This window comes from Eleutherodactylus coqui, unplaced genomic scaffold (assembly GCF_035609145.1).
Source record: "Eleutherodactylus coqui strain aEleCoq1 unplaced genomic scaffold, aEleCoq1.hap1 HAP1_SCAFFOLD_195, whole genome shotgun sequence".
In the NCBI taxonomy this organism is placed as follows: domain Eukaryota; kingdom Metazoa; phylum Chordata; class Amphibia; order Anura; family Eleutherodactylidae; genus Eleutherodactylus; species Eleutherodactylus coqui.
The window spans coordinates 140,616-157,533 of NW_027102227.1; the positions used below are offsets into that span (position 1 = coordinate 140,616).

The window sequence follows — 16,918 nt, forward strand, 5'->3', positions numbered from 1 at the left end:
GTGCGAACGCACCTCCGAAAAGGAAAGAAACCTACTCACGGCCTTAAAAGTCAACGGGACCTGGGATTCCCAGCCGGTCACCCATACTGGTACTTGCCAGGCCTCAAGCTGGCTGGCGGCCGCGATCTGACGAGAGCAGGGCACATTCAGCTTAGAATGCCCGTTGACAGCTCCTCCTCCTTTCCTATGGGCTTTCTGCAGTGCGAACGCACCTCCGAAAAGGAAAGCAACCTACTCACGGCCTTAAAAGTCAACGGGACCTGGGATTCCCAGCCGGTCACCCATACTGGTACTTGCCAGGCCTCATGCTGGCTGGCGGCCGCGATCTGACGAGAGCAGGCACATTCAGCTTAGAATGCCCGTTGACAGCTCCTCCTCCTTTCCTATGGGCTTTCTGCAGTGCGAACGCACCTCCGAAAAGGAAAGAAACCTACTCACGGCCTTAAAAGTCAACAGGACCTGGGATTCCCAGACGGTCACTCCATACTGGTACTTGCCAGGCCTCATGCTGGCTGGCGGCCGCGATCTGACGAGAGCAGGCACATTCAGCTTAGAATGCCCGTTGACAGCTCCTCCTCCTTTCCTATGGGCTTTCTGCAGTGCGAACGCAAATCCGAAAAGGAAAGAAACCTACTCACGGCCTTAAAAGTCAACGGGACCTGGGATTCCCAGCCGGTCACCCATACTGGTACTTGCCAGGCCTCAAGCTGGCTGGCGGCCGCGATCTGACGAGAGCAGGCACATTCAGCTTAGAATGCCCGTTGACAGCTCCTCCTCCTTTCCTATGGGCTTTCTGCAGTGCGAACGCACCTCCGAAAAGGAAAGAAACCTACTCACGGAGCCTTAAAAGTCAACGGGACCTGGGATTCCCAGCCGGTCACCCATACTGGTACTTGCCAGGCCTCAAGCTGGCTGGCGGCCGCGATCTGACGAGAGCAGGCACATTCAGCTTAGAATGCCCGTTGACAGCTCCTCCTCCTTTCCTATGGGCTTTCTGCAGTGCGAACGCACCTCCGAAAAGGAAAGAAACCTACTCACGGCCTTAAAAGTCAACGGGACCTGGGATTCCCAGCCGGTCACCCATACTGGTACTTGCCAGGCCTCAAGCTGGCTGGCGGCCGCGATCTGACGAGAGCAGGCACATTCAGCTTAGAATTCCCGTTGACAAGCTCCTCCTCCTTTCCTATGGGCTTTCTGCAGTGCGAACGCACCTCCGAAAAGGAAAGAAACCTACTCACTGGCCTTAAAAGTCAACGGGACCTGGGATTCCCAGCCGGTCACTCCATACTGGTACTTGCCAGGCCTCAAGCTGGCTGGCGGCCGCGATCTGACGAGAGCAGGCACATTCAGCTTAGAATGCCCGTTGACAGCTCCTCCTCCTTTCCTATGGGCTTTCTGCAGTGCGAACGCACCTCCAAAAAGGAAAGAAACCTACTCACGGCCTTAAAAGTCAACGGGACCTGGGATTCCCAGCCGGTCACCCATACTGGTACTTGCCAGCCTCAAGCTGGCTGGCGGCCGCGATCTGACGAGAGCAGGCACATTCAGCTTAGAATGCCCGTTGACAGCTCCTCCTCCTTTCCTATGGGCTTTCTGCAGTGCGAACGCACCTCCGAAAAGGAAAGCAACCTGCTCACGGCCTTAAAAGTCAACGGGACCTGGGATTCCCAGCCGGTCACCCATACTGGTACTTGCCAGGCCTCAAGCTGGCTGGCGGCCGCGATCTGACGAGAGCAGGCACATTCAGCTTAGAATGCCCGTTGACAGCTCCTCCTCCTTTCCTATGGGCTTTCTGCAGTGCGAACGCACCTCCGAAAAGGAAAGAAACCTACTCACGGCCTTAAAAGTCAACGGGACCTGGGATTCCAGCCGGTCACCCATACTGGTACTTGCCAGGCCTCAAGCTGGCTGGCGGCCGCGATCTGACGAGAGCAGGCACATTCAGCTTAGAATGCCCGTTGACAGCTCCTCCTCCTTTCCTATGGGCTTTCTGCAGTGCGAACGCACTTCCGAAAAGGAAAGAAGCCTACTCACGGCCTTAAAAGTCAACGGGACCTGGGATTCCCAGCCGGTCACCCATACTGGTACTTGCCAGGCCTCAAGCTGGCTGGCGGCCGCGATCTGACGAGAGCAGGCACATTCAGCTTAGAATGCCCGTTGACAGCTCCGCCTCCTTTCCTATGGGCTTTCTGCAGTGCGAACGCACCTCCGAAAAGGAAAGAAACCTACTCACGGCCTTAAAAGTCAACGGGACCTGGGATTCCCAGCCGGTCACCCATACTGGTACTTGCCAGGCCTCAAGCTGGCTGGCGGCCGCAATCTGACGAGAGCAGGCACATTCAGCTTAGAATGCCCGTTGACAGCTCCTCCTCCTTTCCTATGGGCTTTCTGCAGTGCGAACACACCTCCGAAAAGGAAAGAAACCTACTCACGGCCTTAAAAGTCAACGGGACCTGGGATTCCCAGCCGGTCACGCCATACTGGTACTTGCCAGGCCTCAAGCTGGCTGGCGGCCGCGATCTGACGAGAGCAGGCACATTCAGCTTAGAATGCCCGTTGACATCTCCTCCTCCTTTCCTATGGGCTTTCTGCAGTGCGAACGCACCTCCGAAAAGGAAAGCAACCTACTCACGGCCTTAAAAGTCAACGGGACCTGGGATTCCCAGCCGGTCACCCATACTGGTACTTGCCAGGCCTCAAGCTGGCTGGCGGCCGCGATCTGACGAGAGCAGGCACATTCAGCTTAGAATGCCTGTTGACAGCTCCTCCTCCTTTCCTATGGGCTTTCTGCAGTGCGAACGCACCTCCGAAAAGGAAAGAAACCTACTCACTGGCCTTAAAAGTCAACGGGACCTGGGATTCCCAGCCGGTCACCCATACTGGTACTTGCCAGGGCCTCAAGCTGGCTGGCGGCCACGATCTGACGAGAGCAGGCACATTCAGCTTAGAATGCCCGTTGACAGCTCCTCCTCCTTTCCTATGGGCTTTCTGCAGTGCGAACGCACCTCCGAAAAGGAAAGCAACCTACTCACGGCCTTAAAAGTCAACATGACCTGGGATTCCCAGCCGGTCACCCATACTGGTACTTGCCAGGCCTCAAGCTGGCTGGCGGCCGCGATCTGACGAGAGCAGGCACATTCAGCTTAGAATGCCCGTTGACAGCTCCTCCTCCTTTCCTATGGGCTTTCTGCAGTGCGAACGCACCTCCGAAAAGGACAGAAACCTACTCACTGCCTTAAAAGTCAACGGGACCTGGATTCCCAGCCGGTCACCCATACTGGTACTTGCCAGGCCTCAAGCTGGCTGGCGGCCGCGATCTGACGAGAGCAGGCACATTCAGCTTAGAATTCCCGTTGACAGCTCCTCCTCCTTTCCTATGGGCTTTCTGCAGTGCGAACGCACCTCCGAAAAGGAAAGAAACCTACTCACGGCCTTAAAAGTCAACGGGACCTGGGATTCCCAGCCGGTCACCCATACTGGTACTTGCCAGGCCTCAAGCTGGCTGGCGGCCGGCGATCTGACGAGAGCAGGCACATTCAGCTTAGAATGCCCGTTGACAGCTCCTCCTCCTTTCCTATGGCTTTCTGCAGTGCGAACGCACCTCCGAAAAGGAAAGAAACCTACTCACGGCCTTAAAAGTCAACGGGACCTGGGATTCCCAGCCGGTCACCCATACTGGTACTTGCCAGGCCTCAAGCTGGCTGGCGGCCGCGATCTGACGAGAGCAGGCACATTCAGCTTAGAATGCCCGTTGACAGCTCCTCCTCCTTTCCTATGGGCTTTCTGCAGTGCGAACGCACCTCCGAAAAGGAAAGAAACCTACTCACGGCCTTAAAAGTCAACGGGACCTGGGATTCCCAGCCGGTCACCCATACTGGTACTTGCCAGGCCGCAAGCTGGCTGGCGGCCGCGATCTGACGAGAGCAGGCACATTCAGCTTAGAATGCCCGTTGACAGCTGCTCCTCCTCCTTTCCTATGGGCTTTCTGCAGTGCGAACGCACCTCCGAAAAGGAAAGAAACCTACTCACGGCCTTAAAAGTCAACGGGACCTGGGATTCCCAGCCGGTCACCCATACTGGTACTTGCCAGGCCTCAAGCTGGGCTGGCGGCCGCGATCTGACGAGAGCAGGCACATTCAGCTTAGAATGCCCGTTGACAGCTCCTCCTTTCCTATGGGCTTTCTTCAGTGCGAACGCACCTCCGAAAAGGAAAGAAACCTACTCACAGGCCTTAAAAGTCAACGGGACCTGGGATTCCCAGCCGGTCACCCATACTGGTACTTGCCAGGCCTCAAGCTGGCTGGCGGCCGCGATCTGACGAGAGCAGGCACATTCAGCTTAGAATGCCCGTTGACAGCTCCTCCTCCTTTCCTATGGGCTTTCTGCAGTGCGAACGCACCTCCGAAAAGGAAAGCAACCTACTCACTGGCCTTAAAAGTCAACGGGACCTGGGATTCCCAGCCGGTCACCCATACTGGTACTTGCCAGGCCTCAAGCTGGCTGGCAGCCGCGATCTGACGAGAGCAGGCACATTCAGCTTAGAATGCCCGTTGACAGCTCCTCCTCCTTTCCTATGGGCTTTCTGCAGTGCGAACGCACCTCCGAAAAGGAAAGAAACCTACTCACGGCCTTAAAAGTCAACGGGACCTGGGATTCCCAGCCGGTCACCCATACTGGTACTTGCCAGGCCTCAAGCTGGCTGGCGGCCGCGATCTGACGAGAGCAGGCACATTCAGCTTAGAATGCCCGTTGACAGCTCCGCCTCCTTTCCTATGGGCTTTCTGCAGTGCGAACGCACCTCCGAAAAGGAAAGAAACCTACTCACGGCCTTAAAAGTCAATGGGACCTGGGTTTCCCAGCCGGTCACCCATACTGGTACTTGCCAGGCCTCAAGCTGGCTGGCGGCCGCAATCTGACGAGAGCAGGCACATTCAGCTTAGAATGCCCGTTGACAGCTCCTCCTCCTTTCCTATGGGCTTTCTGCAGTGCGAACGCACCTCCGAAAAGGAAAGAAACCTACTCACGGCCTTAAAAGTCAACGGGACCTGGGATTCCCAGCCGGTCACCCATACTGGTACTTGCCAGGCCTCAAGCTGGCTGGCGGCCGCGATCTGACGAGAGCAGGCACATTCAGCTTAGAATGCCCGTTGACAGCTCCTCCTCCTTTCCTATGGGTTTTCTGCAGTGCGAACGCACCTCCGAAAAGGAAAGCAACCTACTCACAGCCTTAAAAGTCAACGGGACCTGGGATTCCAGCCGGTCACCCATACTGGTACTTGCCAGGCCTCAAGCTGGCTGGCGGCCGCGATCTGACGAGAGCAGGCACATTCAGCTTAGAATGCCCGTTGACAGCTCCTCCTCCTCCTTTCCTATGGGCTTTCTGCAGTGCGAACGCACCTCCGAAAAGGAAAGAAACCTACTCACGGCCTTAAAAGTCAACGGGACCTGGGATTCCCAGCCGGTCACCCATACTGGTACTTGCCAGGCCTCAAGCTGGCTGGCGGCCGCGATCTGACGAGAGCAGGCACATTCAGCTTAGAATTCCCGTTGACAGCTCCTCCTCCTTTCCTATGGGCTTTCTGCAGTGCGAACGCACCTCCGAAAAGGAAAGAAACCTACTCACGGCCTTAAAAGTCAACGGGACCTGGGATTCCCAGCCGGTCACCCATACTGGTACTTGCCAGGCCTCAAGCTGGCTGGCGGCCGCGATCTGACGAGAGCAGGCACATTCAGCTTAGAATGCCCGTTGACAGCTCCTCCTCCTTTCCTATGGGCTTTCTGCAGTGCGAACGCACCTCCGAAAAGGAAAGAAACCTACTCACGGCCTTAAAAGTCAACGGGACCTGGGATTCCCAGCCGGTCACTCCATACTGGTACTTGCCAGGCCTCAAGCTGGCTGGCGGCCGCGATCTGACGAGAGCAGGCACATTCAGCTTAGAATGCCCGTTGACAGCTCCTCCTCCTTTCCTATGGGCTTTCTGCAGTGCGAACGCACCTCCGAAAAGGAAAGCAACCTACTCACGGCCTTAAAAGTCAACGGGACCTGGGATTCCCAGCCGGTCACCCATACTGGTACTTGCCAGGCCTCAAGCTGGCTGGCGGGCCGCGATCTGACGAGAGCAGGCACATTCAGCTTAGAATGCCCGTTGACAGCTCCTCCTCCTTTCCTATGGGCTTTCTGCAGTGCGAACGCACCTCCGAAAAGGAAAGAAACCTACTCACGGCCTTAAAAGTCAACGGGACCTGGGATTCCCAGCCGGTCACCCATACTGGTACTTGCCAGGCCTCAAGCTGGCTGGCGGCCGCGATCTGACAAGAGCAGGCACATTCAGCTTAGAATGCCCGTTGACAGCTCCTCCTCCTTTCCTATGGGCTTTCTGCAGTGCGAACGCACCTCCGAAAAGGAAAGAAACCTACTCACGGCCTTAAAAGTCAACGGGACCTGGGATTCCCAGCCGGTCACCCATACTGGTACTTGCCAGGCCTCAAGCTGGCTGGCGGCCGCGATCTGACGAGAGCAGGCACATTCAGCTTAGAATTCCCGTTGACAGCTCCTCCTCCTTTCCTATGGGCTTTCTGCAGTGCGAACGCACCTCCGAAAAGGAAAGAAACCTACTCACGGCCTTAAAAGTCAACGGGACCTGGGATTCCCAGCCGGTCACCCATACTGGTACTTGCCAGGCCTCAAGCTGGCTGGCGGCCGCGATCTGACGAGAGCAGGCACATTCAGCTTAGAATGCCCGTTGACAGCTCCTCCTCCTTTCCTATGGGCTTTCTGCAGTGCGAACGCACCTCCGAAAAGGAAAGAAACCTACTCACGGGCCTTAAAAGTCAACGGGACCTGGGATTCCCAGCCGGTCACCCATACTGGTACTTGCCAGGCCTCAAGCTGGCTGGCGGCCGCGATCTGACGAGAGCAGGCACATTCAGCTTAGAATGCCCGTTGACAGCTCCTCCTCCTTTCCTATGGGCTTTCTGCAGTGCGAACGCACCTCCGAAAAGGAAAGCAACCTACTCACGGGCCTTAAAAGTCAACGGGACCTGGGATTCCCAGCCGGTCACCCATACTGGTACTTGCCAGGCCTCAAGCTGGCTGGCGGCCGCGATCTGACGAGAGCAGGCACATTCAGCTTAGAATGCCCGTTGACAGCTCCTCCTCCTTTCCTATGGGCTTTCTGCAGTGCGAACGCACCTCCGAAAAGGAAAGAAACCTACTCACGGCCTTAAAAGTCAACGGGCATTCTAAGCTGAATGTGCCTGCTCTTGTCAGATCGCGGCCGCCAGCCAGCTTGAGGCCTGGCAAGTACCAGTATGGGTGACCGGCTGGGAATCCCAGGTCCCGTTGACTTTTAAGGCCGTGAGTAGGTTTCTTTCCTTTCGGAGGTGCGTTCGCACTGCAGAAAGCCCATAGGAAAGGAGGAGGAGCTGTCAACGGGCATTCTAAGCTGAATGTGCCTGCTCTCGTCAGATCGCGGCCGCCAGCCAGCTTGAGGCCTGGCAAGTACCAGTATGGGTGACCGGCTGGGAATCCCAGGTCCCGTTGACTTTTAAGGCCGTGAGTAGGTTGCTTTCCTTTTCGGAGGTGCGTTCGCACTGCAGAAAGCCCATAGGAAAGGAGGAGGAGCTGTCAACGGGCATTCTAAGCTGAATGTGCCTGCTCTCGTCAGATCGCGGCCGCCAGCCAGCTTGAGGCCTGGCAAGTACCAGTATGGGTGACCGGCTGGGAATCCCAGGTCCCGTTGACTTTTAAGGCCGTGAGTAGGTTTCTTTCCTTTTCGGAGGTGCGTTCGCACTGCAGAAAGCCCATAGGAAAGGAGGAGGAGCTGTCAACGGGCATTCTAAGCTGAATGTGCCTGCTCTCGTCAGATCGCGGCCGCCAGCCAGCTTGAGGCCTGGCAAGTACCAGTATGGGTGACCGGCTGGGAATCCCAGGTCCCGTTGACTTTTAAGGCCGTGAGTAGGTTTCTTTCCTTTTCGGAGGTGCGTTCGCACTGCAGAAAGCCCATAGGAAAGGAGGAGGAGCTGTCAACGGGAATTCTAAGCTGAATGTGCCTGCTCTCGTCAGATCGCGGCCGCCAGCCAGCTTGAGGCCTGGCAAGTACCAGTATGGGTGACCGGCTGGGAATCCCAGGTCCCGTTGACTTTTAAGGCCGTGAGTAGGTTTCTTTCCTTTTCGGAGGTGCGTTCGCACTGCAGAAAGCCCATAGGAAAGGAGGAGGAGCTGTCAACGGGCATTCTAAGCTGAATGTGCCTGCTCTTGTCAGATCGCGGCCGCCAGCCAGCTTGAGGCCTGGCAAGTACCAGTATGGGTGACCGGCTGGGAATCCAGGTCCCGTTGACTTTTAAGGCCGTGAGTAGGTTTCTTTCCTTTTCGGAGGTGCGTTCGCACTGCAGAAAGCCCATAGGAAAGGAGGGAGGGAGCTGTCAACGGGCATTCTAAGCTGAATGTGCCTGCTCTCGTCAGATCGCGGCCGCCAGCCAGCTTGAGGCCTGGCAAGTACCAGTATGGGTGACCGGCTGGGAATCCCAGGTCCCGTTGACTTTTAAGGCCGTGAGTAGGTTGCTTTCCTTTTCGGAGGTGCGTTCGCACTGCAGAAAGCCCATAGGAAAGGAGGAGGAGCTGTCAACGGGCATTCTAAGCTGAATGTGCCTGCTCTCGTCAGATCGCGGCCGCCAGCCAGCTTGAGGCCTGGCAAGTACCAGTATGGGTGACCGGCTGGGAATCCCAGGTCCCGTTGACTTTTAAGGCCGTGAGTAGGTTTCTTTCCTTTTCGGAGGTGCGTTCGCACTGCAGAAAGCCCATAGGAAAGGAGGAGGAGCTGTCAACGGGCATTCTAAGCTGAATGTGCCTGCTCTCGTCAGATCGCGGCCGCCAGCCAGCTTGAGGCCTGGCAAGTACCAGTATGGGTGACCGGCTGGGAATCCCAGGTCCCGTTGACTTTTAAGGCCGTGAGTAGGTTTCTTTCCTTTCGGAGGTGCGTTCGCACTGCAGAAAGCCCATAGGAAAGGAGGAGGAGCTGTCAACGGGAATTCTAAGCTGAATGTGCCTGCTCTCGTCAGATCGCGGCCGCCAGCCAGCTTGAGGCCTGGCAAGTACCAGTATGGGTGACCGCTGGGAATCCCAGGTCCCGTTGACTTTTAAGGCCGTGAGTAGGTTTCTTTCCTTTTCGGAGGTGCGTTCGCACTGCAGAAAGCCCATAGGAAAGGAGGAGGAGGAGCTGTCAACGGGCATTCTAAGCTGAATGTGCCTGCTCTCGTCAGATCGCGGCCGCCAGCCAGCTTGAGGCCTGGCAAGTACCAGTATGGGTGACCGGCTGGGAATCCCAGGTCCCGTTGACTTTTAAGGCTGTGAGTAGGTTGCTTTCCTTTTCGGAGGTGCGTTCGCACTGCAGAAAACCCATAGGAAAGGAGGAGGAGCTGTCAACGGGCATTCTAAGCTGAATGTGCCTGCTCTCGTCAGATCGCGGCCGCCAGCCAGCTTGAGGCCTGGCAAGTACCAGTATGGGTGACCGGCTGGGAATCCCAGGTCCCGTTGACTTTTAAGGCCGTGAGTAGGTTTCTTTCCTTTCGGAGGTGCGTTCGCACTGCAGAAAGCCCATAGGAAAGGAGGAGGAGCTGTCAACGGGCATTCTAAGCTGAATGTGCCTGCTCTCGTCAGATTGCGGCCGCCAGCCAGCTTGAGGCCTGGCAAGTACCAGTATGGGTGACCGGCTGGGAAACCCAGGTCCCATTGACTTTTAAGGCCGTGAGTAGGTTTCTTTCCTTTTCGGAGGTGCGTTCGCACTGCAGAAAGCCCATAGGAAAGGAGGCGGAGCTGTCAACGGGCATTCTAAGCTGAATGTGCCTGCTCTCGTCAGATCGCGGCCGCCAGCCAGCTTGAGGCCTGGCAAGTACCAGTATGGGTGACCGGCTGGGAATCCCAGGTCCCGTTGACTTTTAAGGCCGTGAGTAGGTTTCTTTCCTTTTCGGAGGTGCGTTCGCACTGCAGAAAGCCCATAGGAAAGGAGGAGGAGCTGTCAACGGGCATTCTAAGCTGAATGTGCCTGCTCTCGTCAGATCGCGGCTGCCAGCCAGCTTGAGGCCTGGCAAGTACCAGTATGGGTGACCGGCTGGGAATCCCAGGTCCCGTTGACTTTTAAGGCCGTGAGTAGGTTGCTTTCCTTTTCGGAGGTGCGTTCGCACTGCAGAAAGCCCATAGGAAAGGAGGAGGAGCTGTCAACGGGCATTCTAAGCTGAATGTGCCTGCTCTCGTCAGATCGCGGCCGCCAGCCAGCTTGAGGCCTGGCAAGTACCAGTATGGGTGACCGGCTGGGAATCCAGGTCCCGTTGACTTTTAAGGCCGTGAGTAGGTTTCTTTCCTTTTCGGAGGTGCGTTCGCACTGAAGAAAGCCCATAGGAAAGGAGGAGCTGTCAACGGGCATTCTAAGCTGAATGTGCCTGCTCTCGTCAGATCGCGGCCGCCAGCCAGCTTGAGGCCTGGCAAGTACCAGTATGGGTGACCGGCTGGGAATCCAGGTCCCGTTGACTTTTAAGGCCGTGAGTAGGTTTCTTTCCTTTCGGAGGTGCGTTCGCACTGCAGAAAGCCCATAGGAAAGGAGGAGGAGCAGCTGTCAACGGGCATTCTAAGCTGAATGTGCCTGCTCTCGTCAGATCGCGGCCGCCAGCCAGCTTGCGGCCTGGCAAGTACCAGTATGGGTGACCGGCTGGGAATCCCAGGTCCCGTTGACTTTAAGGCCGTGAGTAGGTTTCTTTCCTTTTCGGAGGTGCGTTCGCACTGCAGAAAGCCCATAGGAAAGGAGGAGGGAGCTGTCAACGGGCATTCTAAGCTGAATGTGCCTGCTCTCGTCAGATCGCGGCCGCCAGCCAGCTTGAGGCCTGGCAAGTACCAGTATGGGTGACCGGCTGGGAATCCCAGGTCCCGTTGACTTTTAAGGCCGTGAGTAGGTTTCTTTCTTTTCGGAGGTGCGTTCGCACTGCAGAAAGCCCATAGGAAAGGAGGAGGAGCTGTCAACGGGCATTCTAAGCTGAATGTGCCTGCTCTCGTCAGATCGCGGCCGCCAGCCAGCTTGAGGCCTGGCAAGTACCAGTATGGGTGACCGGCTGGGAATCCCAGGTCCCGTTGACTTTTAAGGCCGTGAGTAGGTTTCTTTCCTTTTCGGAGGTGCGTTCGCACTGCAGAAAGCCCATAGGAAAGGAGGAGGAGCTGTCAACGGGAATTCTAAGCTGAATGTGCCTGCTCTCGTCAGATCGCGGCCGCCAGCCAGCTTGAGGCCTGGCAAGTACCAGTATGGGTGACCGGCTGGGAATCCCAGGTCCCGTTGACTTTTAAGGCAGTGAGTAGGTTTCTGTCCTTTTCGGAGGTGCGTTCGCACTGCAGAAAGCCCATAGGAAAGGAGGAGGAGCTGTCAACGGGCATTCTAAGCTGAATGTGCCTGCTCTCGTCAGATCGCGGCCGCCAGCCAGCTTGAGGCCTGGCAAGTACCAGTATGGGTGACCGGCTGGGAATCCCAGGTCATGTTGACTTTTAAGGCCGTGAGTAGGTTGCTTTCCTTTTCGGAGGTGCGTTCGCACTGCAGAAAGCCCATAGGAAAGGAGGAGGAGCTGTCAACGGGCATTCTAAGCTGAATGTGCCTGCTCTCGTCAGATCGTGGCCGCCAGCCAGCTTGAGGCCTGGCAAGTACCAGTATGGGTGACCGGCTGGGAATCCCAGGTCCCGTTGACTTTTAAGGCCGTGAGTAGGTTTCTTTCCTTTTCGGAGGTGCGTTCGCACTGCAGAAAGCCCATAGGAAAGGAGGAGGAGCTGTCAACAGGCATTCTAAGCTGAATGTGCCTGCTCTCGTCAGATCGCGGCCGCCAGCCAGCTTGAGGCCTGGCAAGTACCAGTATGGGTGACCGGCTGGGAATCCCAGGTCCCGTTGACTTTTAAGGCCGTGAGTAGGTTGCTTTCCTTTTCGGAGGTGCGTTCGCACTGCAGAAAGCCCATAGGAAAGGAGGAGGAGATGTCAACGGGCATTCTAAGCTGAATGTGCCTGCTCTCGTCAGATCGCGGCCGCCAGCCAGCTTGAGGCCTGGCAAGTACCAGTATGGGTGACCGGCTGGGAATCCCAGGTCCCGTTGACTTTTAAGGCCGTGAGTAGGTTTCTTTCCTTTTCGGAGGTGTGTTCGCACTGCAGAAAGCCCATAGGAAAGGAGGAGGAGCTGTCAACGGGCATTCTAAGCTGAATGTGCCTGCTCTCGTCAGATTGCGGCCGCCAGCCAGCTTGAGGCCTGGCAAGTACCAGTATGGGTGACCGGCTGGGAATCCCAGGTCCCGTTGACTTTTAAGGCCGTGAGTAGGTTTCTTTCCTTTTCGGAGGTGCGTTCGCACTGCAGAAAGCCCATAGGAAAGGAGGCGGAGCTGTCAACGGGCATTCTAAGCTGAATGTGCCTGCTCTCGTCAGATCGCGGCCGCCAGCCAGCTTGAGGCCTGGCAAGTACCAGTATGGGTGACCGGCTGGGAATCCCAGGTCCCGTTGACTTTTAAGGCCGTGAGTAGGCTTCTTTCCTTTTCGGAAGTGCGTTCGCACTGCAGAAAGCCCATAGGAAAGGAGGAGGAGCTGTCAACGGGCATTCTAAGCTGAATGTGCCTGCTCTCGTCAGATCGCGGCCGCCAGCCAGCTTGAGGCCTGGCAAGTACCAGTATGGGTGACCGGCTGGGAATCCCAGGTCCCGTTGACTTTTAAGGCCGTGAGTAGGTTTCTTTCCTTTTCGGAGGTGCGTTCGCACTGCAGAAAGCCCATAGGAAAGGAGGAGGAGCTGTCAACGGGCATTCTAAGCTGAATGTGCCTGCTCTCGTCAGATCGCGGCCGCCAGCCAGCTTGAGGCCTGGCAAGTACCAGTATGGGTGACCGGCTGGGAATCCCAGGTCCCGTTGACTTTTAAGGCCGTGAGCAGGTTGCTTTCCTTTTCGGAGGTGCGTTCGCACTGCAGAAAGCCCATAGGAAAGGAGGAGGAGCTGTCAACGGGCATTCTAAGCTGAATGTGCCTGCTCTCGTCAGATCGCGGCCGCCAGCCAGCTTGAGGCCTGGCAAGTACCAGTATGGGTGACCGGCTGGGAATCCCAGGTCCCGTTGACTTTTAAGGCCGTGAGTAGGTTTCTTTCCTTTTTGGAGGTGCGTTCGCACTGCAGAAAGCCCATAGGAAAGGAGGAGGAGCTGTCAACGGGCATTCTAAGCTGAATGTGCCTGCTCTCGTCAGATCGCGGCCGCCAGCCAGCTTGAGGCCTGGCAAGTACCAGTATGGGTGACCGGCTGGGAATCCCAGGTCCCGTTGACTTTTAAGGCCGTGAGTAGGTTTCTTTCCTTTTCGGAGGTGCGTTCGCACTGCAGAAAGCCCATAGGAAAGGAGGAGGAGCTGTCAACGGGAATTCTAAGCTGAATGTGCCTGCTCTCGTCAGATCGCGGCCGCCAGCCAGCTTGAGGCCTGGCAAGTACCAGTATGGGTGACCGGCTGGGAATCCCAGGTCCCGTTGACTTTTAAGGCCGTGAGTAGGTTTCTTTCCTTTTCGGAGGTGCGTTCGCACTGCAGAAAGCCCATAGGAAAGGAGGAGGAGCTGTCAACGGGCATTCTAAGCTGAATGTGCCTGCTCTCGTCAGATCGCGGCCGCCAGCCAGCTTGAGGCCTGGCAAGTACCAGTATGGGTGACCGGCTGGGAATCCCAGGTCCCGTTGACTTTTAAGGCCGTGAGTAGGTTTCTTTCCTTTTCGGAGGTGCGTTCGCACTGCAGAAAGCCCATAGGAAAGGAGGAGGAGCTGTCAACGGGCATTCTAAGCTGAATGTGCCTGCTCTCGTCAGATCGCGGCCGCCAGCCAGCTTGAGGCCTGGCAAGTACCAGTATGGGTGACCGGCTGGGAATCCCAGGTCCCGTTGACTTTTAAGGCCGTGAGTAGGTTTCTTTCCTTTTCGGATTTGCGTTCGCACTGCAGAAAGCCCATAGGAAAGGAGGAGGAGCTGTCAACGGGCATTCTAAGCTGAATGTGCCTGCTCTCGTCAGATCGCGGCCGCCAGCCAGCTTGAGGCCTGGCAAGTACCAGTATGGGTGACCGTCTGGGTATCCCAGGTCCTGTTGACTTTTAAGGCCGTGAGTAGGTTTCTTTCCTTTTCGGAGGTGCGTTCGCACTGCAGAAAGCCCATAGGAAAGGAGGAGGAGCTGTCAACGGGCATTCTAAGCTGAATGTGCCTGCTCTCGTCAGATCGCGGCCGCCAGCCAGCATGAGGCCTGGCAAGTACCAGTATGGGTGACCGGCTGGGAATCCCAGGTCCCGTTGACTTTTAAGGCCGTGAGTAGGTTGCTTTCCTTTTCGGAGGTGCGTTCGCACTGCAGAAAGCCCATAGGAAAGGAGGAGGAGCTGTCAACGGGCATTCTAAGCTGAATGTGCCTGCTCTCGTCAGATCGCGGCCGCCAGCCAGCTTGAGGCCTGGCAAGTACCAGTATGGGTGACCGGCTGGGAATCCCAGGTCCCGTTGACTTTTAAGGCCGTTAGTAGGTTTCTTTCCTTTTCGGAGGTGCGTTCGCACTGCAGAAAGCCCATAGGAAAGGAGGAGGAGCTGTCAACGGGCATTCTAAGCTGAATGTGCCTGCTCTCGTCAGATCGCGGCCGCCAGCCAGCTTGAGGCCTGGCAAGTACCAGTATGGGTGACCGGCTGGGAATCCCAGGTCCCGTTGACTTTTAAGGCCGTGAGTAGATTTCTTTCCTTTTCGGAGGTGCGTTCGCACTGCAGAAAGCCCATAGGAAAGGAGGAGGAGCTGTCAACGGGCATTCTAAGCTGAATGTGCCTGCTCTCGTCAGATTGCGGCCGCCAGCCAGCTTGAGGCCTGGCAAGTACCAGTATGGGTGACCGGCTGGGAATCCCAGGTCCCGTTGACTTTTAAGGCCGTGAGTAGGTTGCTTTCCTTTTCGGAGGTGCGTTCGCACTGCAGAAAGCCCATAGGAAAGGAGGAGGAGCTGTCAACGGGCATTCTAAGCTGAATGTGCCTGCTCTCGTCAGATTGCGGCCGCCAGCCAGCTTGAGGCCTGGCAAGTACCAGTATGGGTGACCGGCTGGGAATCCCAGGTCCCGTTGACTTTTAAGGCCGTGAGTAGGTTTCTTTCCTTTTCGGAGGTGCGTTCGCACTGCAGAAAGCCCATAGGAAAGGAGGAGGAGCTGTCAACGGGCATTCTAAGCTGAATGTGCCTGCTCTCGTCAGATCGCGGCCGCCAGCCAGCTTGCGGCCTGGCAAGTACCAGTATGGGTGACCGGCTGGGAATCCCAGGTCCCGTTGACTTTTAAGGCCGTGAGTAGGTTTCTTTCCTTTTCGGAGGTGCGTTCGCACTGCAGAAAGCCCATAGGAAAGGAGGAGGAGCTGTCAACGGGCATTCTAAGCTGAATGTGCCTGCTCTCGTCAGATCCCGGCCGCCAGCCAGCTTGAGGCCTGGCAAGTACCAGTATGGGTGACCGGCTGGGAATCCCAGGTCCCGTTGACTTTTAAGGCCGTGAGTAGGTTTCTTTCCTTTTCGGAGGTGCGTTCGCACTGCAGAAAGCCCATAGGAAAGGAGGAGGAGCTGTCAACGGGCATTCTAAGCTGAATGTGCCTGCTCTCGTCAGATCGCGGCCGCCAGCCAGCTTGAGGCCTGGCAAGTACCAGTATGGGTGACCGGCTGGGAATCCCAGGTCCCGGTGACTTTTAAGGCCGTGAGTAGGTTTCTTTCCTTTTCGGAGGTGCGTTCGCACTGCAGAAAGCCCATAGGAAAGGAGGAGGAGCTGTCAACGGGCATTCTAAGCTGAATGTGCCTGCTTTCGTCAGATCGCGGCCGCCAGCGGGCTTGAGGCCTGGCAAGTACCAGTATGGGTGACTGGCTGGGAATCCCAGGTCCCGTTGACTTTTAAGGCCGTGAGTAGGTTGCTTTCCTTTTCGGAGGTGCGTTCGCACTGCAGAAAGCCCATAGGAAAGGAGGAGGAGCTGTCAACGGGCATTCTAAGCTGAATGTGCCTGCTCTCGTCAGATCGCGGCCGCCAGCCAGCTTGAGGCCTGGCAAGTACCAGTATGGGTGACCGGCTGGGAATCCCAGGTCCCGTTGACTTTTAAGGCCGTGAGTAGGTTTCTTTCCTTTTCGGAGGTGCGTTCGCACTGCAGAAAGCCCATAGGAAAGGAGGAGGAGCTGTCAACGGGCATTCTAAGCTGAATGTGCCTGCTCTCGTCAGATCGCGGCCGCCAGCCAGCTTGAGGCCTGGCAAGTACCAGTATGGGTGACCGGCTGGGAATCCCAGGTCCCGTTGACTTTTAAGGCCGTGAGTAGGTTTCTTTCCTTTTCGGAGGTGCGTTCGCACTGCAGAAAGCCCATAGGAAAGGAGGAGGAGCTGTCAACGGGCATTCTAAGCTGAATGTGCCTGCTCTCGTCAGATCGCGGCCGCCAGCCAGCTTGAGGCCTGGCAAGTACCAGTATGGGTGACCGGCTGGGAATCCCAGGTCCCGTTGACTTTTAAGGCCGTGAGTAGGTTTCTTTCCTTTTCGGATTTGCGTTCGCACTGCAGAAAGCCCATAGGAAAGGAGGAGGAGCTGTCAACGGGCATTCTAAGCTGAATGTGCCTGCTCTCGTCAGATCGCGGCCGCCAGCCAGCTTGAGGCCTGGCAAGTACCAGTATGGGTGACCGTCTGGGTATCCCAGGTCCTGTTGACTTTTAAGGCCGTGAGTAGGTTTCTTTCCTTTTCGGAGGTGCGTTCGCACTGCAGAAAGCCCATAGGAAAGGAGGAGGAGCTGTCAACGGGCATTCTAAGCTGAATGTGCCTGCTCTCGTCAGATCGCGGCCGCCAGCCAGCTTGAGGCCTGGCAAGTACCAGTATGGGTGACCGGCTGGGAATCCCAGGTCCCGTTGACTTTTAAGGCCGTGAGTAGGTTGC

The 16,918-nt window shown here is 56.6% G+C and overlaps 74 pseudogenes; 47 read left to right on the plus strand and 27 right to left on the minus strand.

The window, feature by feature from the left end:
• Nucleotides 1-48: 48 nt before the first annotated feature.
• LOC136600311 (5S ribosomal RNA) lies at nucleotides 49-168 on the minus strand (annotated as a pseudogene).
• Nucleotides 169-248: 80 nt separating this feature from the next.
• On the minus strand, nucleotides 249-367 carry LOC136600315 (5S ribosomal RNA; annotated as a pseudogene).
• A 280-nt stretch (nucleotides 368-647) lies between these two features.
• On the minus strand, nucleotides 648-766 carry LOC136600817 (5S ribosomal RNA; annotated as a pseudogene).
• An 82-nt stretch (nucleotides 767-848) lies between these two features.
• On the minus strand, nucleotides 849-967 carry LOC136600818 (5S ribosomal RNA; annotated as a pseudogene).
• Nucleotides 968-1,047: 80 nt separating this feature from the next.
• Nucleotides 1,048-1,166, minus strand: LOC136600042 (5S ribosomal RNA; annotated as a pseudogene).
• A 480-nt stretch (nucleotides 1,167-1,646) lies between these two features.
• LOC136600819 (5S ribosomal RNA) lies at nucleotides 1,647-1,765 on the minus strand (annotated as a pseudogene).
• Nucleotides 1,766-2,043: 278 nt separating this feature from the next.
• LOC136600820 (5S ribosomal RNA) lies at nucleotides 2,044-2,162 on the minus strand (annotated as a pseudogene).
• Nucleotides 2,163-2,242: 80 nt separating this feature from the next.
• On the minus strand, nucleotides 2,243-2,361 carry LOC136600214 (5S ribosomal RNA; annotated as a pseudogene).
• Nucleotides 2,362-2,641: 280 nt separating this feature from the next.
• LOC136600345 (5S ribosomal RNA) lies at nucleotides 2,642-2,760 on the minus strand (annotated as a pseudogene).
• A 281-nt stretch (nucleotides 2,761-3,041) lies between these two features.
• LOC136600402 (5S ribosomal RNA) lies at nucleotides 3,042-3,160 on the minus strand (annotated as a pseudogene).
• Nucleotides 3,161-3,240: 80 nt separating this feature from the next.
• On the minus strand, nucleotides 3,241-3,358 carry LOC136600091 (5S ribosomal RNA; annotated as a pseudogene).
• Nucleotides 3,359-3,438: 80 nt separating this feature from the next.
• LOC136600482 (5S ribosomal RNA) lies at nucleotides 3,439-3,558 on the minus strand (annotated as a pseudogene).
• A 79-nt stretch (nucleotides 3,559-3,637) lies between these two features.
• On the minus strand, nucleotides 3,638-3,756 carry LOC136600821 (5S ribosomal RNA; annotated as a pseudogene).
• An 80-nt stretch (nucleotides 3,757-3,836) lies between these two features.
• LOC136600319 (5S ribosomal RNA) lies at nucleotides 3,837-3,955 on the minus strand (annotated as a pseudogene).
• Nucleotides 3,956-4,038: 83 nt separating this feature from the next.
• Nucleotides 4,039-4,158, minus strand: LOC136600417 (5S ribosomal RNA; annotated as a pseudogene).
• Nucleotides 4,159-4,236: 78 nt separating this feature from the next.
• LOC136600823 (5S ribosomal RNA) lies at nucleotides 4,237-4,355 on the minus strand (annotated as a pseudogene).
• Nucleotides 4,356-4,436: 81 nt separating this feature from the next.
• On the minus strand, nucleotides 4,437-4,555 carry LOC136599904 (5S ribosomal RNA; annotated as a pseudogene).
• Nucleotides 4,556-4,635: 80 nt separating this feature from the next.
• Nucleotides 4,636-4,754, minus strand: LOC136600825 (5S ribosomal RNA; annotated as a pseudogene).
• A 279-nt stretch (nucleotides 4,755-5,033) lies between these two features.
• On the minus strand, nucleotides 5,034-5,152 carry LOC136600826 (5S ribosomal RNA; annotated as a pseudogene).
• Nucleotides 5,153-5,433: 281 nt separating this feature from the next.
• LOC136600043 (5S ribosomal RNA) lies at nucleotides 5,434-5,552 on the minus strand (annotated as a pseudogene).
• An 80-nt stretch (nucleotides 5,553-5,632) lies between these two features.
• Nucleotides 5,633-5,751, minus strand: LOC136600827 (5S ribosomal RNA; annotated as a pseudogene).
• A 280-nt stretch (nucleotides 5,752-6,031) lies between these two features.
• LOC136600366 (5S ribosomal RNA) lies at nucleotides 6,032-6,151 on the minus strand (annotated as a pseudogene).
• Nucleotides 6,152-6,231: 80 nt separating this feature from the next.
• Nucleotides 6,232-6,350, minus strand: LOC136600296 (5S ribosomal RNA; annotated as a pseudogene).
• Nucleotides 6,351-6,430: 80 nt separating this feature from the next.
• LOC136600045 (5S ribosomal RNA) lies at nucleotides 6,431-6,549 on the minus strand (annotated as a pseudogene).
• Nucleotides 6,550-6,629: 80 nt separating this feature from the next.
• LOC136600828 (5S ribosomal RNA) lies at nucleotides 6,630-6,748 on the minus strand (annotated as a pseudogene).
• An 81-nt stretch (nucleotides 6,749-6,829) lies between these two features.
• On the minus strand, nucleotides 6,830-6,948 carry LOC136600829 (5S ribosomal RNA; annotated as a pseudogene).
• An 81-nt stretch (nucleotides 6,949-7,029) lies between these two features.
• On the minus strand, nucleotides 7,030-7,148 carry LOC136600830 (5S ribosomal RNA; annotated as a pseudogene).
• An 81-nt stretch (nucleotides 7,149-7,229) lies between these two features.
• On the plus strand, nucleotides 7,230-7,348 carry LOC136600297 (5S ribosomal RNA; annotated as a pseudogene).
• A 79-nt stretch (nucleotides 7,349-7,427) lies between these two features.
• Nucleotides 7,428-7,546, plus strand: LOC136600831 (5S ribosomal RNA; annotated as a pseudogene).
• An 80-nt stretch (nucleotides 7,547-7,626) lies between these two features.
• Nucleotides 7,627-7,745, plus strand: LOC136600832 (5S ribosomal RNA; annotated as a pseudogene).
• Nucleotides 7,746-7,825: 80 nt separating this feature from the next.
• On the plus strand, nucleotides 7,826-7,944 carry LOC136600833 (5S ribosomal RNA; annotated as a pseudogene).
• Nucleotides 7,945-8,024: 80 nt separating this feature from the next.
• On the plus strand, nucleotides 8,025-8,143 carry LOC136600046 (5S ribosomal RNA; annotated as a pseudogene).
• An 80-nt stretch (nucleotides 8,144-8,223) lies between these two features.
• LOC136600359 (5S ribosomal RNA) lies at nucleotides 8,224-8,341 on the plus strand (annotated as a pseudogene).
• Nucleotides 8,342-8,423: 82 nt separating this feature from the next.
• On the plus strand, nucleotides 8,424-8,542 carry LOC136600836 (5S ribosomal RNA; annotated as a pseudogene).
• Nucleotides 8,543-8,622: 80 nt separating this feature from the next.
• Nucleotides 8,623-8,741, plus strand: LOC136600837 (5S ribosomal RNA; annotated as a pseudogene).
• An 80-nt stretch (nucleotides 8,742-8,821) lies between these two features.
• Nucleotides 8,822-8,940, plus strand: LOC136600838 (5S ribosomal RNA; annotated as a pseudogene).
• Nucleotides 8,941-9,019: 79 nt separating this feature from the next.
• Nucleotides 9,020-9,137, plus strand: LOC136600458 (5S ribosomal RNA; annotated as a pseudogene).
• Nucleotides 9,138-9,220: 83 nt separating this feature from the next.
• On the plus strand, nucleotides 9,221-9,339 carry LOC136600839 (5S ribosomal RNA; annotated as a pseudogene).
• An 80-nt stretch (nucleotides 9,340-9,419) lies between these two features.
• On the plus strand, nucleotides 9,420-9,538 carry LOC136600840 (5S ribosomal RNA; annotated as a pseudogene).
• A 278-nt stretch (nucleotides 9,539-9,816) lies between these two features.
• On the plus strand, nucleotides 9,817-9,935 carry LOC136600841 (5S ribosomal RNA; annotated as a pseudogene).
• Nucleotides 9,936-10,015: 80 nt separating this feature from the next.
• On the plus strand, nucleotides 10,016-10,134 carry LOC136599903 (5S ribosomal RNA; annotated as a pseudogene).
• An 80-nt stretch (nucleotides 10,135-10,214) lies between these two features.
• Nucleotides 10,215-10,332, plus strand: LOC136599906 (5S ribosomal RNA; annotated as a pseudogene).
• A 77-nt stretch (nucleotides 10,333-10,409) lies between these two features.
• LOC136599907 (5S ribosomal RNA) lies at nucleotides 10,410-10,527 on the plus strand (annotated as a pseudogene).
• An 82-nt stretch (nucleotides 10,528-10,609) lies between these two features.
• On the plus strand, nucleotides 10,610-10,728 carry LOC136600320 (5S ribosomal RNA; annotated as a pseudogene).
• Nucleotides 10,729-10,808: 80 nt separating this feature from the next.
• LOC136600842 (5S ribosomal RNA) lies at nucleotides 10,809-10,927 on the plus strand (annotated as a pseudogene).
• A 79-nt stretch (nucleotides 10,928-11,006) lies between these two features.
• On the plus strand, nucleotides 11,007-11,125 carry LOC136600843 (5S ribosomal RNA; annotated as a pseudogene).
• An 80-nt stretch (nucleotides 11,126-11,205) lies between these two features.
• LOC136600047 (5S ribosomal RNA) lies at nucleotides 11,206-11,324 on the plus strand (annotated as a pseudogene).
• Nucleotides 11,325-11,404: 80 nt separating this feature from the next.
• Nucleotides 11,405-11,523, plus strand: LOC136600403 (5S ribosomal RNA; annotated as a pseudogene).
• An 80-nt stretch (nucleotides 11,524-11,603) lies between these two features.
• Nucleotides 11,604-11,722, plus strand: LOC136600187 (5S ribosomal RNA; annotated as a pseudogene).
• Nucleotides 11,723-11,802: 80 nt separating this feature from the next.
• Nucleotides 11,803-11,921, plus strand: LOC136600346 (5S ribosomal RNA; annotated as a pseudogene).
• An 80-nt stretch (nucleotides 11,922-12,001) lies between these two features.
• On the plus strand, nucleotides 12,002-12,120 carry LOC136600844 (5S ribosomal RNA; annotated as a pseudogene).
• An 80-nt stretch (nucleotides 12,121-12,200) lies between these two features.
• LOC136600216 (5S ribosomal RNA) lies at nucleotides 12,201-12,319 on the plus strand (annotated as a pseudogene).
• Nucleotides 12,320-12,399: 80 nt separating this feature from the next.
• On the plus strand, nucleotides 12,400-12,518 carry LOC136600845 (5S ribosomal RNA; annotated as a pseudogene).
• Nucleotides 12,519-12,598: 80 nt separating this feature from the next.
• On the plus strand, nucleotides 12,599-12,717 carry LOC136599921 (5S ribosomal RNA; annotated as a pseudogene).
• An 80-nt stretch (nucleotides 12,718-12,797) lies between these two features.
• LOC136600848 (5S ribosomal RNA) lies at nucleotides 12,798-12,916 on the plus strand (annotated as a pseudogene).
• An 80-nt stretch (nucleotides 12,917-12,996) lies between these two features.
• On the plus strand, nucleotides 12,997-13,115 carry LOC136600849 (5S ribosomal RNA; annotated as a pseudogene).
• Nucleotides 13,116-13,195: 80 nt separating this feature from the next.
• Nucleotides 13,196-13,314, plus strand: LOC136600850 (5S ribosomal RNA; annotated as a pseudogene).
• Nucleotides 13,315-13,394: 80 nt separating this feature from the next.
• LOC136600048 (5S ribosomal RNA) lies at nucleotides 13,395-13,513 on the plus strand (annotated as a pseudogene).
• Nucleotides 13,514-13,593: 80 nt separating this feature from the next.
• LOC136600851 (5S ribosomal RNA) lies at nucleotides 13,594-13,712 on the plus strand (annotated as a pseudogene).
• An 80-nt stretch (nucleotides 13,713-13,792) lies between these two features.
• On the plus strand, nucleotides 13,793-13,911 carry LOC136600852 (5S ribosomal RNA; annotated as a pseudogene).
• An 80-nt stretch (nucleotides 13,912-13,991) lies between these two features.
• On the plus strand, nucleotides 13,992-14,110 carry LOC136600163 (5S ribosomal RNA; annotated as a pseudogene).
• An 80-nt stretch (nucleotides 14,111-14,190) lies between these two features.
• On the plus strand, nucleotides 14,191-14,309 carry LOC136600316 (5S ribosomal RNA; annotated as a pseudogene).
• Nucleotides 14,310-14,389: 80 nt separating this feature from the next.
• Nucleotides 14,390-14,508, plus strand: LOC136600853 (5S ribosomal RNA; annotated as a pseudogene).
• An 80-nt stretch (nucleotides 14,509-14,588) lies between these two features.
• LOC136600854 (5S ribosomal RNA) lies at nucleotides 14,589-14,707 on the plus strand (annotated as a pseudogene).
• Nucleotides 14,708-14,787: 80 nt separating this feature from the next.
• LOC136600218 (5S ribosomal RNA) lies at nucleotides 14,788-14,906 on the plus strand (annotated as a pseudogene).
• An 80-nt stretch (nucleotides 14,907-14,986) lies between these two features.
• Nucleotides 14,987-15,105, plus strand: LOC136600219 (5S ribosomal RNA; annotated as a pseudogene).
• An 80-nt stretch (nucleotides 15,106-15,185) lies between these two features.
• Nucleotides 15,186-15,304, plus strand: LOC136600321 (5S ribosomal RNA; annotated as a pseudogene).
• Nucleotides 15,305-15,384: 80 nt separating this feature from the next.
• LOC136600358 (5S ribosomal RNA) lies at nucleotides 15,385-15,503 on the plus strand (annotated as a pseudogene).
• Nucleotides 15,504-15,583: 80 nt separating this feature from the next.
• LOC136600396 (5S ribosomal RNA) lies at nucleotides 15,584-15,702 on the plus strand (annotated as a pseudogene).
• Nucleotides 15,703-15,981: 279 nt separating this feature from the next.
• LOC136600855 (5S ribosomal RNA) lies at nucleotides 15,982-16,100 on the plus strand (annotated as a pseudogene).
• Nucleotides 16,101-16,180: 80 nt separating this feature from the next.
• On the plus strand, nucleotides 16,181-16,299 carry LOC136600856 (5S ribosomal RNA; annotated as a pseudogene).
• An 80-nt stretch (nucleotides 16,300-16,379) lies between these two features.
• On the plus strand, nucleotides 16,380-16,498 carry LOC136599933 (5S ribosomal RNA; annotated as a pseudogene).
• Nucleotides 16,499-16,578: 80 nt separating this feature from the next.
• On the plus strand, nucleotides 16,579-16,697 carry LOC136600164 (5S ribosomal RNA; annotated as a pseudogene).
• Nucleotides 16,698-16,777: 80 nt separating this feature from the next.
• On the plus strand, nucleotides 16,778-16,896 carry LOC136599946 (5S ribosomal RNA; annotated as a pseudogene).
• The last annotated feature ends 22 nt before the right edge of the window (nucleotides 16,897-16,918 follow it).